This window comes from Rhinolophus hipposideros, assembly GCF_964194185.1.
Source record: "Rhinolophus hipposideros genome assembly, chromosome: 16".
Lineage (NCBI taxonomy): Eukaryota > Metazoa > Chordata > Mammalia > Chiroptera > Rhinolophidae > Rhinolophus > Rhinolophus hipposideros.
The window spans coordinates 48376776-48391416 of record NC_138062.1 but is presented as its reverse complement, the minus strand read 5'-3'; the positions used below and the strand labels follow the sequence as shown (position 1 = coordinate 48391416).

The 14641-nt window shown below is 48.6% G+C and overlaps 1 protein-coding gene across 6 annotated transcripts in view; it reads left to right on the top strand.

Moving 5' to 3' along the window:
- BRD4 (bromodomain containing 4) overlaps positions 1-14641 on the top strand; it is a gene marked incomplete at its 3' end in the record, with an annotated part of 77464 nt that overhangs the window by 25449 nt on the left and 37374 nt on the right. Inside the window, exon 1 of one of the 6 annotated variants that reach the window (XM_081077029.1) lies at positions 10508-10521. The exons of the other annotated variants lie outside the window; for them this stretch is intronic. Of the gene's footprint in view, positions 1-10507; positions 10522-14641 lie in introns of those variants that run through there. 6 annotated transcript variants of the gene reach the window in all.

Sequence of the window (14641 nt, the reverse complement as noted above, 5' to 3'; positions counted from 1 at the left end):
TTACAAGGAAGTTGCTGTGAATTACATTTGTACAAACTCTCAGACTCCTGGTATGTGCTGGCACAGCCCCCATTTCTGGGTTGTGCAGTACATCACAGCCTTGGCTTGAAGCACCTGGGGAGCTTTTGAAAATCCTAATACTTGGCCCCCACCCAGGACCCTACCATTTGGAATCTCTGTGGGAAGGGGTCCAGGCATCAATGTGTTTTAAGGTTTTCCAGATGCTGCCAGCTGTACAGTTCTGTAAAGCACTGCACTGTTTGTATACCAAGATTTCATCCTGGGTAAGGTGCTGCGTGTTGAAAATCCGGAAGCCACACAGTCTCGTGAGCAGAGACGGACACGGGGCAAGTTGCAGGCTCTTCTGGTCAGGCATGGCTTAAAGGCTTTTATTGATTTCCGCCCTGGATTTTTCCTCTGCCATTTTCACTGCAGACTAACTACCACCTCCTCAGCCTGAGGACAGAGGGAATGGTGGTCTCGCTCGTTATCAAGGCCTAGTTCACTGTAGTGGCTACATGTGAGCCCTGCTGAAATCTGGCTGGTGGGGCCCTGACTAGCTTAGGTGGTGAAGCTGTTTCTGCTGTCATTTGAGATGGAAGACTTTCTGAGATGAATTACCAGAATCTTTGCCCTGAGGTGAAAAGGGGTGTGGCTTCCCCAGTGTTCCTTGTAGCGCTGTTCACTGGCACACAAATAGATAAACACGGTATGGCATGTCCATTTATTGAGCCTAAAAAGGAAGGAAATTCTGACGCCTGCTATATACAACATGGATGAACCTTGAGGACAGTTGTGCTGAGTAAGAAGCCAGATATCAAAGGACAAATATTGTATAATTCTTATATAAGATACCAAAAATAATCAAATTCATAGAGAAACAAAATAGAAGAGTGGTTACCAGGAATTGGGCTACAGAGGAGAAAGTGAGAGTTACTGTTTAATGGGGACAGAGTTTCAATTTAGGATGATGAGCAAGTTCTGGCCGTGGATGGCGTGATGGCTGCACAACAGTGTGAATGTCCTAACGCCCCTGAGCTGTGCTCTTGCACGTGGTTAACGTGGTAAACTTGATGTTGTGCAGACTCGACCGTAAGAAGGTTTTTAATGGAGGTGCCTGGCCCCCTTGCCGGATAGTGATTGTATTCACCAGACTTCAAGTCGTGCCTGTGAGGTCAAATAAAGCTGTTGCCCTCTGCCATGCAGTTAAATTGTGGGCTGGTTTTCTTTGGTAAAACAGCGTAATTGTCCCCTTGCTGCTATCAGAGTGCCAGCTGTTGCTTCCTGCTCCTATGCCTTCAACTGCTCCTGTCCCCTTTCAATGAGCTGCTTCTAATCGGGTGTCCTGCGAACAGAGATAAACCGTCTTCTCAGTGGTGTGGGGCTTCGTGGTGGCCTTACCCAGTGCCACCACTCTGCTGTAGTTGAACTAGTGAGGGTCAGCTAGTCTTGTTTTGAGTTCAAGTTAAGTTTACTATTCATTGTTTTCTTTCTGTCTGGGTGTCACTGTTTTGAGTGGTGCTTCCATTGGCCCCCTTGAGTTGTGGGCATTGCTGGTATATGGCTGTTGTGAGGACCCCTGAGTGTGCAGGGGTCTGGCATGAGCCAGCCCTTCTTCCAAGGGTGCTGAACTCCAGAGGAGGTGCTTGTCCTGCCTGCCCGCAGTGATGAGCAGAGAGCTGCTCTCCTTCCTTTCCCTGAATCCTCTAGAGTCTGAAGTTGTGAAACCCAAGACCATAGGACACTTTTAGTTTGGGGTGTTTGGGCTTTTCAAAAAATCATCTGTAGATGTTTTCTTATTTGCTCACAGTGCTTTACAAGGCAGGCAGCTTTCTTTATGGTCTGTTGTGTAGTCCAAATAATGCCAAGAGCTTCTGGGTTTCCGTTTCCAGCAGCAGAGAGACTCTTGGGGATAGATAAGGCACCTGAGTCTGCAGTCACAGATAAGGGGTCATGAGGCACTTCCCCTAGACGGTTTGTGACTTGAAGCCTTTGGCACATAGGAGCTGTGGAACTTCTGAGAATTCTGGGATAGAATTCTCACAGTATGGTCACTCAGTGTGGTGGTTTGTAGCAATAACGAGGGGACTCTTGGCCTGCATTCCCAATTAAAAGAGGAACATATTTATGAAATGAAAAATTGGTCACTGAGTAGCTGTTCAACACTGCTTACAGTTGTGGCTTTTGTTTAGGGAATCATTCTGTTACTTTCAAAAGGAATTAGTATTTTTCTGGCGGTAACAATGTAAACCTAGGGTTTGCTGTCACTCTAACTTGCCTGAGGGGGTGGCATCCAACACTTGACTCTCACACTTTACTGGAAAATGTGCATATGCTGTCATCTAGTTAAAAAGTGAAGTTGTAGCATGCAACTGGCTTAACAAGCTGTGTTGTGTTATTTGTAAATTCTCAAAGGTGAAAGATTTCTGTTCTTTTTCATTATCTTTTAAAGATGGTAGTGTAAAGGTTCTGTCACTGACTAGAAGCTGTGATTTTAAGTAAGCCACAAACCCCCGTGTTCAAAAATAGATGTGTATCGGGGAGCTGGCTTTAGAGTAATTGATACATGAATGAGATGTCTCAGTGAAGAAAGTTTCTCTGGGCGAACACTTATCCCATTTAATGCATCATATGGAGGAAATGAAATCAGGAACCACAGAGCCTGCTTGTGGAAACTTCTGAGGAGGAGGGACTTTAAAAAGGCCCAATCCCATGTGCCGCGTGCCTTTCTTTTCTCCGTAGTACATCACATGGTTTTGGTTATTTTCATTCTTGATTGTCCTCAACCGTCCTCCCCCCACCCCCGACCTCCAGGCCAAAATGTGAGGGCAGGTGTTTTTATGCTTAATCCCAAGAGCCTGCAGTGTTGAAAGATACACAGTAAGTTGTTTGTTGAATGGCTGACTCAGAAATCCAAAATTTTCACTAAACCAGGAGCACGCCAGGTGGTAGAGGTGTACCGGTCCTCCGCACGCTCCTGCTGCTTGGCCAGCCTGAACCCCTTGTTTCTCAGCTGCTTCATCTCCACAGCATCTCCTTAGAGACCAATTCCAGACAGACACATATTAGCACATATCAGAGAAAAGGGGCAGCAAACATCAGAAGCAGGGCAGGCCAGGTGTATTCTGGTTGGGGGGGGGACAGTAGTCAGATGACAGGAGCAGAGTTGACAAAAGCAGCAAGCTGAACCCTTCCACGACCCCTTGACGGGTCTTGCAGGCTCTGAAGTGCCATCATGCCCACTTCTTTTCGTCTAGGTCCTACTGGGACTATTACCTCTGGAATGCAGTAGCCTTTTTTCTTATTTATAAAGAACTCTTTTTTTTAACCTCTCAAATCATACCTTGCGTTGAAATCAGTTCTGTCATAGCCTTTATCTTTACCCACGAGAAATAGTGAACCTGACCCATGTGGGAATCTGTGTCTGTTGGGGGGTGGGGAGCTTACATTTTCATAAATACGGATCAGTGTGTAAATAAAGCAAAGCAAAACACGGAAACTGGGCTCCGAGTGGGAAGGAGGTGTATGTGCTGTGAGCTGTGTTGCCTCGGGGGGGGGTGCCCGGCCGGGGGCAGAGAGTATGGGGGGTCCCAGCCAGGGGGCTGGTCACCTCAGTTGTGTTTGCCTCAAGGGTCTTTCATGGGGCTGGTGTTCTGTATACTTGTACTGAGTGAAGTTCTTTCCTCCACCTGAGCCTCGGGCACGTCTGTGCAGGTGGTGGTCTAGGTGTACTTGCTCTCACTGATTATTAAAGGGCTTTGAGTTTGAACTGGATTTGATGAGGGCTTTTCTTCAGCACCCATGCTGCATTTCTTCACCTGAAAGTAGGATGCATTTTGATGCCATTTCTATGGCAACTCGTGAACTCCAAGGAAACAAATTCTATTTTTGTGGTCTAACATGGTAACAGGATTAGTGAAGGCACATTGAAAATAACCATTATGTCTGCAGCATTTTGAAGAGAATTGAAGTGATCCAGTATTAATTTTTAACATCGACTCCATTTGAGTACACTTCTAATAATCAGCATGTCACTCAACAATCTAGGTTTTAAATGTCATCAGGTTTGGGGCGGGGTTTGGGGGGCTTGACGGGAACATAGTTTTTATTCCAAATGGGTCCTCAAGTCTTCAGGGGCTCCATTCATTCTCTGGGTTTCAGAAGTACCTTGCTCACACACGTCTGTCATTGGGGGATTGTGTTCAAGTGTGTGATACCCTCGCCCTATCTGAGCCTGGAGGTCAGGTGGTTTTTCCTTGTCCATCCTGCCTTTAAACCACACCTCTCCATGAGACAAATTAAAACAAAATGTGAATTCTTTCTCTGCACTTGAGGAACCCGACCTGAACCCTTTGCTGAGGCACCGCTGACATGCTGGACGGTAGTGCCCTGTGCCTTCCTGTGTGGGGGGCAGGGTCTCAGCTATGGGTGGCTCCTGGGGGACGCGGGGCCAGAACCTCCATAAGCACACTTTGCCCCCATCAGCCGCAATCCACACCTTTCCTAGATTCTGTTCTCCTGACTTCATCAGATGGAGCTCTGCTGATAGCAGTTTTCATTCAGTAAGAAGCCTGGATTTCTACTGGAGTACCTTGAAGGCGTCCTGGGTGAAGAAGCATCTCAGCCCTCGCTGGGGCTGAGGGGCGGTGCGAGGGACCCAGTCGGACTGCCGGAGGGGAGCAGACAGACCTGCAGTTCTGGTGTGTTCTGTGCTCTGGCTTCCCGGTTGTTACAGACGCTGAGACTGGAGTGCACGTGGTTTAGCTTCTCGTGCTCAGGCCTTGCCTGTCCCCGCCACCTTGGCGTGGTGGGGACCCTCGCTGAGGACTCGGACCTTTCTCTTCCCCTCAGCAGATGGTACTGTTATGGGTTCTTCACCAGTGAAAGAGCTCCCTCAGGCCATTCACTGAGGGTGAACTCGGAGCTCTGTCCCCCTCCATCTGCTGGGGACGCACCCCACAACCTGCTCGGGGTCTGCTCTGGTGTGCTGACTTCCTCACATCTGCCCAGCACCCTCCACTGTCCTTGGCAGCACCAGCCAGGGGGGAACCGTCTGAGTTTGTGGGGGACTCAGGCACACAACTTCCTGAGTGGGCTCACTCAGCCTTGTCACTCAGCTGCTGCCTGCTGCCCTGCCCCTGTACCCAGGTAACCACCTTCTTACCGGGCTTTGCCTCATGGCAGTGCCGCAATTGGGAGTATTCCTGGATTCGGGATTCAGTGTCCTCTTAACGTTTTGTTTGAGTCTGACCCCCATCCTCCACCCTTTTTGGGTTTTGTTTTGTTCCTGTAATAGCCTTCATTCTGGACTTGTTCTCCCCCCCCCCCCCCAACGATGTCCCCAAACTGAGGGCCGCCTGATCCCTGACTAAGGTGACGTTAGCCCAAGAGCCGGCTAGTTCCAGAAGGACACACTTCACCCTTGCAGTTTCCCACCGTGCTGTGCTCACTTAGAGAAGGTCTCATCGGGTCTCATCTCCCTTTGTGCAATTCAAGCGCCAGCAGCCATGCCAGCAACGTCATTTTCATTGTACTTATTTTTACACTGGCTTTCTCTTCCTAGCAGCTGGTGCTGGTTTTTAAGTTAATGATTTTTTTCTTTTAATTTTGGAAGTTTTCGAATCTACAAAAAAGGAGATTTGCCAATTAACATTTTGCCACATTTGTTTTATGAACGCACAGGGTTTTTTTCCCCTCCTAAATCCTTTGAAAGTAAATTGCAGCCATGATATTTTACCTCAACTACTTTAGCAAAGGTTCCTTAAAAATAGGAGCATTCTCTAGAAAGCAGGGACTACAACAGGTGTTTGTACACCCATGTTCATAGCAGCATTGGTCATAATGGCCAAAAGGGGCAAGCAACCCAAGTGCCCGTGGATGGATAAACAGAAGTGTAAATCCATACAGTGGAATATTATTCAACCTTAAAAAGAAGGAAATTCTGACACCTGCTACAACGTGGATGAATCCTGAGCACATCATACTAAGTGAAAGAAGCCAGTCACAAAAGGACAGATACTGTGTGATTCTACTTGTATGAGATACTCAGAGTTCTCAGATTCATAGACAGAAAGTAGATGGTGGGTGCCAGGGACTGGGGGGAAAGGGTGGGGAGTTAGGATTTAATATGGACACTTTCCGTTTGGGAAGATGGAAAAGTTCTGGAGATGGATGGTGGGGATTGATGGCTGCACAACAGTGTCATGGTACTTGGTGCCTCTGAACTGTGCGTTTAAAACTGGTTGAAATGGTAAGTTTTATGTATGTTTTGCCACAACAAAAAGAAATAATAAAAAGATTATTGAAGTTTCTATTCAATTTTTTAAAAAGGATTGTCCTTAAAAAGCATTGTCCTAAAAAAATCCATAATAAACCATTTTGTTAAATATAAGAAAATCAACAATCATTGCATTCCATATTAAGATTTCCCATGTTGCCTCCCAAAATGCCTGCCACTCATTCAGGCAGGTTCGGACATGACATGGGATATATTAATGGTTGAATAATTACATTTAAGTTTATAAAACACAAGTTGATTTATAGCACAGGATGATGCATGGGTGATGAAGGTGGTAGGTGTGGGATCAGACCAGCCCTGAGTGTGTGGTGGTCTGGGGCCCTGCGACTCTAGAGCCCAGTTCCTAATGTGTGTGCCCTGGCCTCTAGCTTATTATAGAGGAGGAACCTTTTTCTTTTTCTTTTTTTTAAGATTTTACTGGGAAAGGGGAACAGGACTTTACAGGTCCAGTTGCTGTTAGTTGCAATGGAGTCCAGGAGTCGAACTGGCAACCTTGTGGTTGAGAGGACGCACTCCAACCAACTGAGCACTCCAACCAACTGAGCCACCCGGGAGCTCAGTGGCAGCTCATTGACCTCTAGTTGCGGAGGGCGCAGCGCGCTGGCCCATGTGGGAATCAAACCAGCAGCCCCGCTGCCCAGAGCTCGTGCTCTAACCAGTTGAGCCACCCGTCCGCCCCTAGGGGGAACCTTTTAGATCTTTATGGGAAGGTCAGCATGGGGCTCTTGAGCATCAGAATATGGCTGGTTCAATTGAGGAAGTCAATTTCAAAATTTTATTAAATTCTAATTAAATGTTAAATCTGGTGCTTAATCTAGTTATTATAGGACTTGTAAGTACATTTGGAACATCTTGGATATATTAATTTACTTTGTCAACTGTAAATTTTATGGAATTTAAGTATATAGATCAAATAATTTGGATGAAAATTTAGCTCCTGAATTGAGATATGCTGTAAGTGTGGAGTACACACTTGGATTTCAGACATACTAAAAATGAAAAGGAAGGTTAAATGTCTCAGTTTTTTATAGTGATTACACGTTGAAGTGGTATTTTGGACATGCGTACTGGGTTGAATGGCATATACTATTATATGTTCAATAAAATATGCTATTCACCATTCTACATTAATACGGCTACTAGAAAATTTTACAGTGCTTGAGTGGCCGTATTATATTTCTGTCAGATGTGTGCAGATACAGTGAGAGTATAAAGGACTGCTTTCTCCGTGCAGCAGCCCCCACTATTGCTTTCCCCCACGTCTTCCTCTTACATCTCTTTCTGGGCTGCTGAAGAACTTGGAGCCCTATTTTCTTGGTGAATTCTCAGCTGGAGTCCCTTTCTCACCGTCTGTCCTATGCTAATGAAGCCTCAGGCCTGTGAGCACATGAGCCCTGGTCACCCCTCTGCTCCCCCACTGGGTGTCAGGCCTGCGGAGGGAAGGGGCTTGGTTGGGGTGGGAGGAACGTGTTACTGGTTATCTGGGAGAAGGCCTCTCACTCTTCCTTTGTCTGCTTCCTTACCCCAGGTCCTTAGTAGCACAGAGGTGTGGGAACCATTGGTGTGAGGCCATTGGGACCCCAGAGAGCATACTGGGGACACCATTTCAGTTCTGTTCCCTCCCAGGTGAGAATGCCTAGCGTGGAAACTGGGAGAGTTCAGAATCCCAGAGAACGGGGTGCAGAGCTGTGGAAGGGCCGTGGGCTCGAGCTGCACCGTGGGCATGCATCATCTCCAGCTTTCCTGAGCACGTGCGCACACCAGTCACTAAACCCCCGGAGGGTGCGTTTGAAGGAGCATTTTTATTCAGTCATTCTGTATGCTAGAGCCTGGTTTGAAGCTTCATGTGGTGAATTAGCTCCACTTTCCTAACTTTTTACAGTTTAAATACAAAGGCATGGAGGCGTTCCCGGGAATGCTGCAGGGTCATCGGGAGTGTGGTGTCTGTGCGCTGTGGTGGCTGTTCTGGTTTCTGAGGGGCTGAAAGCTCCTGCTCTACGTGGATGCTAAGGACAAGCTGACTGAGCCATCCAGGCAGTAAACTTCCACTGCGCACCAGAAACGGAGTCTGAGAGGCTGGCCTGGCTGCAGCTGTGGCTCCCCTGGGACTCACAGACCAGGGCTGGCTCTGTCAGTGTCAGGAGCTAGGGCGCTGGACTTCTGGGGGTCATTTACCTCAGTGGAAGTGAGGGGTGATTAATGGCAGACAAGAACATTAGTTCTCACAGAGCAGCAGGTCCCTGTGCAGTGCTTTGCTTTCTTGGTTGTTCTTGCGGGATGGGTTATTTAAATCCAAGCATGCATCCCCAGCCGACACGGTTAGATTGTCGGGGCAGGAGTAGACATTGAATGTGTCTATTAATGTGTCTGCTAAGGGCTGAGGCCTCCCTGCAGTGCTGGCCGGTGGCTGGCTGAGTGGCTTACTCCCAACCGCAGAGGAAAGGTGCGCCTTGGCCTTGACTCTCAGAGCACCAGCCTTTGCTGTGCCCGCGGAGTGTGTCTCACGTTTAAAGGCTGTCATCTGTCACTGACTGGTTGTCTTTGGGCCTTGGGTCAGTCTTGCATTTCCTGCTTTGGAAACCGAGGACTCAGACTCGGGGTCTCTCCAGTTCTGACATGAACTATATCACTTTCTTGTTCCCCTTTTCTTTGAGAAAAGTGATACTTTGCCTCCCCCACCCCTGTCTGGGTTCTGTCCCTGATGAAAGGTGAAGCAAGGTGAGAGGAAAAGTTGTCTTTCCTGGAGCCACTTCTTGAGAGAGTGCCTCATGCTGCCGATGTAACCTTTCCCCCAAATCCTTCTTTTAAAAATTCAGCTTTTCAATGAAGGTCAAAGAGTAATGTCACCAAAGAAAAGGTTAGCCTACAAGCATCAGGTCTCCATCAAAGTAACCAGGCTCCTACACCCCTAAACCCTAAATCGATGTGTGCCCTTGTCCTTCATGAATGTGTCTGTTCCTGGGTCTTCGGATGTCTCCATGTTTCCATGTCTCCTCTTGGCCATTGAAGGCCTGCTTTCGCCTTTCCTCTCAATGAGGCTCTTGGTGGTTGTGGCCAAAGTGTTGCTTGGATGTCTGGGTCATGGGTGTCTCGGGAAGCTTTTGTGCCAGCCCCATTCGTTCCACGCCCCTTTGGTCCCAGCGAACATAGGTGGGTCCTAGGGGCACCTTGAGTCTCCCTCTTAGCCACCACTCTGCTGCTTTGAAGAGACACGTAGAGACATGATGCGCTTTTGTTGGGATCCCCACCCCACCCAGTTAGCCTTGCTTACTCGTTCAGTGTTTGCACTTCCGTATAACAGGCTGTTGTGCTGCGCGGGCGCATTCTGGAACGTTTCTGCCACAGGCAGAACAGTGGCTGCTTCTCCCCTGTACGGTGCTGGCCACCAGCCGTGCAAGTGACTGATTACCCGCACTGCCTCCCTCCCTCTCCTTGGCCTTCCAAACTCCCAAACAGCTTGACTGGACCACGCGCTTGGAGGTGGGCGCCGACGTGTTTTCCCAGCATTTCATGTGCTCGAAACACCTTGGTTGTCGTTTTAAAATGGTTCCAACATTTTGTTCATGAGAATCGTGAACTTGGTTTTTATGCTTTTGTTGTAAATAGAATTCCAGAGGACCAGTGTGCCATCTGGTTTATACAAGGACAGCCCAAGACTGTTGTCAGCCTCGTTTGATTAATTCTAATTTCTCACTCTTAGACTTTTTCCTCATTTCTGTAGTTGCCTTCCTACCAGGAAACCCTCATGTAAGTGGAGGAAGTACCCAGCCTCCATGCCCACCTCAGCTCTGCAGACTGACGTGGCTCTGGCTACCTTGGAATCCACCTCTCAAAGCAGGATTTTTCTGCATGAATTAACAGTCCTATTACATTGCATTTTTTTATCATAGTGTAGGTTAATCTCATGGCCACATACACTGTACCAACTGTTTTAGAAAAACAAAGATAAAAAGTGTAAAAGTGAAGATAGGTAAGGAGCTGGAGTAATAGCTTTAAAAGTGGCAACCAGAAGAAAATGTCACTCTTACCTATGGAAGGTACAACCCAAGACCCAGGTCAGTGGGAATGCAGAGTTTGAATTAATGGCATCATGTTTCTCTCATCATCTTCCAGCCTCCAATTAGGAGACTTGGCCGGGTCAAGGCTGCTTTGGAGTGCCTGGAGGCCAGCTCACCAGTTAGAGAGGCAGGCCAGCCAGAGGCAGGCCAACCACACCAGCAGAGGTCAGTGGGGGCTTGTTAAAGGGGGTGGATTGCAGAAAGGCCAGGCAGTTTTTACATACATGTCGGTTGGTTGGTTGGTTGGTTGGTTGGTTGGTTGGTTTTCACTGTAAATAGGTGTAGTCATTCACAGATCTGCCACCATATCTTACTTCGTTTTATGGTTCCATGTATCCACCCACTTGTACATCTTTAATGTCATCTATAATTTTGCATTCTGCCTTTCTAATATAACATTACGTTGTCACATACGTTTTCCTTGCCTTGACGCAAAGTCTAGAAATCTATGGAACAGGTTGCAAACCACAGGCCAATCTGAGCTTTATTGGCACACAGCCACACTCTTGTCTAAGGATTGTCGGGGCTGCTTTCGTGATACAGCAACAGCAGGCTGGAGTATTGCAACAGACTCGTCTCACACAGCTGACTGTATTTACTCTCCGGCCCTTGATGGGAAAAATTAGCCTGCCCCTGCTGGGATATGTTTAAGCTCAGCAGTTTTCTTCTTGTCCACATCAAAGTTTTAATTTGTTTTGTTTCTACTGCGTTCTGATCACAGGAACATGGTAAATTAACAAATCCATCCACCCAGATTTACCCATCAGCACCATGATGTAACTCACATGTAACAATGGGACCTTTTACTATACCTGAGCTGCTCATCCCTCCAGCTGCTGGCAGCTTTTGCAGGGAAAAGATGGTGCAAAATTATCAGTGACCCTAATTTAATGGGCCTCCTGATGGTTTCTAAAGCGAAGGGGCTGGCATTCTGATTAATGGGTGGGGCTTGGTTCCTAGTCCGCCTGGCTGCAGTGCAGGGTCCTTATAGGCCTGGTCCCCTGCAGTGGGGGATGGAGAACCTGAGCGCATCTGTATTCCCCTAGCAGGAAGACTGGCTCATCCCTGGGGCAGCTGGTACAAGGCAAGCCACAGAGCTGAGTCTGAGGTCACGGGGCCCTGCTTGGCAGGCCCAAGAGGCGGGAGTCAGGGCATGTACCGGCTTCGGGAAGCGGGATTAAGGCTTCTTCGAGCTGCCTCGGCTCACAGCCACTGGCAAAGCTTCAGACAGCGCAGTCTGGCTGATGACACGAGCACTGTTCTCACCAGCTGCCTGAGCCAGTCAGATGGAAAAGAATCCTATGTGTGCTTCTCGACTGACACAGATCACACAGTGAAGCAGGCCATGGCTATGAATGGGAAGTAGTTTCTGCTCTAGGAACAGGAAGGAGTGCACCTTCTGCTATTCATTTTCTGTCATCAACATTCCAAGAAAGATGTTCTTAGGACAGTATAATATTTGCTGCAAATTGACTAGTGTGAAATTGCCAGGTTTTTACCCAACTCAGGGCCTCCTATCCCCTTCTTTGTCCCTGGGTAGAATCGTGCACTTTCCCCAAACGATTCTTTATAGGAGAGCCTTGCAGTGGTGGGGGTGGGGGTTGGCTTTCTCTGTCTGAAGGATCTGAAGGATGTATGCATCTGTGAACTTGTAATTCCACGAGGGGCTGGGGTCACCTGGCATCAGCCAGCATTTTGCTTGGCATGAAATAGGTTCAGGCCACAGCCCCACCGGACCCCTTATTGCTTGGGACACATAAATAACCACTTGGTCTCTCTTCCCCTTGACCCCATTCTCCACAGCGTCAGCAAGGCAGCGTGCTTCAAATTCCACCTGTGACGTGGACTGAGTCACATTGCAAACACATGCCGGGTGCTGTAAGAGTACCTTGGCTCTGATTTGTTTACGGGATGAAATTCTTTGGAAATAGCACTCCTGGAAATCTCACTTGAGACCCAGCTCAAGGGCCATGTGGTATTCTGCAGCGAGGGTAGGCCCACTGCTTAATAAATGCCAGGATGTTGACGTGGCGTGCCATTGGCCAGACTACAGACCTGCTAGGCACAGCACTGCTGATCAACTGCTCACCTCCGCCCTTGTGTTGGGTGAGCAGAGGCACGTGGAGCAGAGCACTCAAGACATGCGGGCTCAGGTGATCTCCGGCCAACCAGGCCACCACCCACTCTGTTTCCATGTTGCTGTGAGGAGTAAGCATAGCATCAGCCAGGGAAGCAGCAGGTACCTGTGGATAAGCTTTCCTAGGCCCTGGCACAGATGGACGTGGTGATGGCTTGCTGAGTGTGGTCACCATATTTCACAGGAAAATGTAGGAAGCTTCTAGCCAACCTGCCCTGCCTTCCCTGGTATCTTGCTGTCTACATGCTGTGTCACTTTAGCTCAGGGGTGAGGGAATGGACAGGACAGAGTTGAGGCAGGGTCCCAGTGAGGCTGGGCTTCATTGGGCCCTCTGGGAGACTAAGACTTCAGGTGGACTTCCAGTACAAAGTGTCACAATGTTTACTCAGCCTCTCACAATGGGCAGAACTGGGACTGAATGTCCAGAAGTCAGCCGGTTCCTGGGCAGGTGCAAAAGGCCTTTCTCTTTTCCTTTCTCGCTTGCCCTCAGAGTCTCAGAACCAAGCCTAGCCCATGTCTGTCTTTTTCTCACCTCCTAATCACCAGGAAACGAAATAGTTTCTTTTGAAATGTGAAAAACATTACAGTTGTGTTGTCTACTACATAAAGTCTGTCCTTGAAATGCTTTCAGGTCGCTTAGATGAGTTGGGATGATAGCAGACAGTATCCTTGAAATTAGGAGTGCTCAGTTGGGAGGTCTGTAAACTTAGGGAAAGAATTGTATTCTCATTACCCCCGAGGTTCCCGAACTTCTGTGGCTCACAGCATCCTTAGCATATCAATTGCTAAAAGTGAACTGGCATCTTAAGATGACTAACCATGGAGCTGGGAGGACTGTGGGCAGAGCTGGGCTCCTTGTTAACGCTCTAGTCCTGACTTCCTGTTGAAACTTTCGGGAGGCCATCTGGGGAAGGGGCTCTTTTTTATTTTTTTACGTGGGCGGCCGGTTAGGAGCCCCACCAGAGAAGTGCATTCTCACACTGCCCTGGAGGGTTTTTTTTCTTTTCCGAATAAGCTGCTCTTTTAGTGAATTGTCTGGAGAGTTACTTTGGCCAGTCAACAAGATGGCCCCTGCACTGTGCCATCCCACCTGCCCTCCTTTCAACTCCTTGCATGCATTGGTCTCTCCTGTGTCCAGACCTGTGCCTGTGTTACTGCATTGGTGTGCCTTCTCCTGTCACACACTTTGTCCCTCTCTGCCTCACCCTCAGGAGTGCTCACTCCCCGTCCATGGCCAGAGCAGCCCTGTCCTCCTTTTCATGACTCACCCAGGTATTGCTTAATCACTCAAAGAATGTCATGTGGACTGCGGAGTCCCCAGACCTGCAGTGGCGCTCAGGCGGAACGCATTGGCTGAGTAAGTGAAGGTCTGGCCAGTTGCCACATTTTCCCTGTGAGAATGAGAGCTGCGTTCCTCCTCCAGAGCTTTTAGATTGCGCTGGACACCCCAGGATGACAGTCATGTGGGGTCACTGTAGGGTGCCTTCTATCCCTGCGTCATTCACTGAGCACCTGCTGTATGCTTGGAGAACGGGAGTGAAATACAAGATGGCTCTGTCCTCAGGCTCCCAGATGTGTGTCCATGGCCGAGCTTCAGAGCCAACTCAGCTCGGGGAAGCACCAGGTGCAGGAAATGCAAGGCCTGAAGGTGACAAGGAAGGGACCCACGTGGCCCCGTGTTGTTTGAAGTGTTGATTGTAGGGGCGGCCACTGTGGGAAGAATTCACCCAAGGCGGTGGCCTGTTGGGTCTGTCCTCAGAGAAGTCATCTTGGGCTTCATTAGCGGTCTGCCGGCGCGCCTCTCCTTTGGCCCACGGCACACCGCATTCATTGTTAGTTTCCCTCATGTTTGCTGCAGTCCAAACGAATGGCTTCTTAAAGCTTCCCAGGGATTTTAACTTGCCCACAGTCATGGGAGAGCCAAGCGGCAAGATTTGGGGTAGGTTGTCTGGGAGTGGTCTCTTGAGGGGTCCTGGGTATATCATGCTGATCCGTCCCATGGAGCCATGGGTGTCGCCTATCATTGGTTGTCCTCAGAGCCTCCTAAAACAAACTTTGAGGTACTTGTGGCTCCCAAGTCCATCTCATCTGTCGAACACGTATCATGCCTTCATGTTTGAATGAAAACCTATAGTAGTTTCTTTCCAT